Below are 3,589 nucleotides of genomic sequence, written 5' to 3'. Positions count from 1 at the left end.
GCGCTACAGTAAAGGGAGAGGAAGGTGACCCGAGGCCGACATGGTGCAGGAACACCACTACCGCCCAGTCTCCGAGCAGCAGGCTCTGGTCAGAATCTGCTCTTACGTCACTTCAATTAAACCGCACACATAATACTGGTGATCTTCAAAATATGCCTGGGATGTTATGGAGCAGGAAGCAACAAATAACTCAGAATCAACAGTCTTTGTGTGGTGCTGAAATAGAGAGTCACACATAACGAGAGAGACAAAGAGAGGGGATAGAGAGAGATGGCGAGACAGAATTATAGAGAAAGGGATAGAGTTAGAGCGAAAGAGAGTTACAGAGAGAGAGGGGCAGACAGGGACGGAGAGAAAAAGGGAGAGTGGGAGAGGTACAGAGATGTACAGGGACAGGGACAGCGTGAGAAAGGGACAGAGAGAGATACAATGAGAAGTATCGAGCTGTCAGAGACCAATCTCCAAGACCCATTAACCAACAGTATTGGGATCAGCAGCTGCCAGCCGGGGTTTAAGAGGTTAAATTAGGAGGCCAGGTAACAGAAACATGGCTTGTATTCCCTTTTATAGAAAATTGAGTGTTCAACTGATCACAGTGTTTAAAAAGTTAAAATATTTGAAATGGTAGATGAAGAGAAAGATTCCACTGGTGAGCGACACAGTACAAGATGACCTAAACTTACAATTAGAGACTGATCACCCATGGATGAAATCAGGAAGTTTTTTTTTGACATAATGAGTAGCACAGCACTGGAACACTTCATAAAATGGCTGTGGAAGCTGGGGGTCAATTGACATTTTCACTGTGGTCGAAAGAACCAGAGGCTGATTAAGCGATAGACAAGGCAGGTAATAGTGTGCGAAACAATCTAGATCACTGGACCCTGAGGCTGCTGGTTCCTCATACACTGAGCCCTCACACTCACTCACACTTCAGCTGGGTCTGGATCACTGGACCCTGAGGCTGCTGGTTCCTCACATACTGAGCCCTCACATTCACTCACACTTCAGCTGGGTCTGGATCACTGGACCCTGAGGCTGCTGGTTCCTCACATACTGAGCCCTCACATTCACACACTCTTCACTGGGTCTGGATCACTGGACACTGAGGCTGCTGGTTCCTCACACACTGAGCCCTCACACTCACTCACTCTTCAGCTGGGGCTGGATCACTGGACCCTGAGGCTGCTGGTTCCTCACACACTGAGCACTCACACTCACTCACTCTTCAGCTGGGCCTGGATCACTGGACCCTGAGGCTGCTGGTTCCTCACACACTGAGCACTCACATTGACTCACTCTTCAGCTGGGTCTGGATCACTGGACCCTGAGGCTGCTGGTTCCTCACATACTGAGCCCTCACATTCACACACTCTTCACTGGGTCTGGATCACTGGACACTGAGGCTGCTGGTTCCTCACACACTGAGCCCTCACACTCACTCACTCTTCAGCTGGGGCTGGATCACTGGACCCTGAGGCTGCTGGTTCCTCACACACTGAGCACTCACACTCACTCACTCTTCAGCTGGGCCTGGATCACTGGACCCTGAGGCTGCTGGTTCCTCACACACTGAGCACTCACATTGACTCACTCTTCAGCTGGGTCTGGATCACTGGACCCTGAGGCTGCTGGTTCCTCACACACTGACCCCTCACATTGACTCACTCTTCAGCTGGGTCTCGATCACTGGACACTGAGGATGCTGGTTCCTCACACACTGAGCCCTCACACTCACTCACTCTTCAGCTGGGTCTGGATCACTGGACTCTGAGGCTGCTGGTTCCTCACACACTGAGCCCTCACATTCAATCACTGTTCAGCTGGGTCTGCCTCCCTGGACCCTGAGAATGCTGGTTCCTCACACACTGAGCCCTCACATTCACTCACTCTTCAGCTGGGTCTGGATCACTGGACCCTGAGACTGCTGGTTCCTCACACACTGAGCCCTCACATTCACTCACTCTTCAGCTGGGTCTGGATCACTCGACCCTGAGACTGCTGGTTCCTCACACACTCACTCACTCTACAGCTGGGTCTGGATCATTGGACCCTGTGACTGCTGATTCCTCACACACTGAGCCCTCACATTCACTCACTCTTCAGCTGGGTCTGCATCACTGGACTCTGAGGCTGCTGGTTCCTCACACACTGAGCCCACACATTCACTCTTCAGCTGGGTCTGGGCCACAGGACTCTGAGGCTGCTGGTTCCTCACACACTGAGCCCTCACATTCACTCACTCTTCAGCTGGGTCTGGATCACTGGACCATGAGGATGCTGGTTCCTCACACACTGAGCCATCACACTCACTCACTCTTCAGCTGCGTCTGGATCACTGGAGCCTGAGGATGCTGGTGTCTCACAAACTTAGCCCTCACATTCACTCACTCTACAGCTGGGTCTGGATTACTGGACCCTGAGGATGCTGGTTCCTCACACACCAAGCCCTCACACTCACTCACTCTTCAGCTGGGTCTGGATTACTGGACCCTGAGACTGCTTGTTCCTCACACACTGAGCCCTCACATTCACTCACTCTTCAGCTGGGTTTGGATCACTGGACCCTGAGGCTGCTGGTTCCTCACAGACTGAGCACTCACATTGACTCACACTTCAGCTGGGTGTGGATCACCGGATCCTGAGACTGCTGGTTCCTCACACACTGAGCACTCTCACTCACTCACTCTTCAGCTGGGCCTGGATCACTGGACCCTGAGACTGCTGGTTCCTCACACACTGAGCCCTCACATTCACTCACTCTTCAGCTGGGGCTGGATCACTGGACGCTGAGGCTGCTGGTTCCTCACACACTGAGCACTCACACTCACTCACTCTTCAGCTGGGCCTGGATCACTGGACCCTGAGGCTGCTGGTTCCTCACACACTGAGCCCTCACATTGACTCACTCTTCAGCTGGTTCTGGATCACTGGACCCTGAGGCTGCTGTTTCCTCACACACTGAGCCCTCACATTGATTCACTCTTCAGCTGGGTCTGGACCACTGGACTCTGAGGCTGCTGGTTCCTCACACACTGAGCCCACACTTTCACTCACTCTTCAGCTGGGTCTGGGTCACTGGATTCTGAGGCTGCTGGTTCCTCACACACTGACCCCTCACATTCACTCACTCTTCAGCTGGGTCTGGATCACTGGACCATGAGGATGCTGGTTCCTCACACACTGAGCCATCACTCTCACTCACTCTTCAGCTGCGTCTGGATCACTGGACCCTGAGGATGCTGGTTCCTCACAAACTTAGCCCTCACATTCACTCACTCTACAGCTGGGTCTGGATCACTGGACCCTGAGGATGCTGGTTCCTCCCACACCAAGCCCTCACACTCACTCACTCTTCAGCTGGGTCTGGATCACTGGACCCTGAGAATGCTGGTTCCTCACACACTGAGCACTCACATTGACTCACACTTCAGCTGGGTCTGGATCACTGGACCCTGAGACTGCTGGTTCCTCACACACTGAGCCCTCACACTCACTCACTCTTCAGCTGGTTCTGGATCACTGGACCCTGAGGATGCTGGTTCCTCACACACTGAGCCCTCACACTCACTCACTCTTCAGCTGGGTC

This window comes from Somniosus microcephalus, unplaced genomic scaffold (assembly GCF_052327205.1).
Source record: "Somniosus microcephalus isolate GS21.2 unplaced genomic scaffold, FLI_Smic_1.0 unresolved_chr1, whole genome shotgun sequence".
In the NCBI taxonomy this organism is placed as follows: Eukaryota; Metazoa; Chordata; class Chondrichthyes; order Squaliformes; family Somniosidae; genus Somniosus; species Somniosus microcephalus.
Note: the sequence above shows the minus strand (reverse complement) of the source record.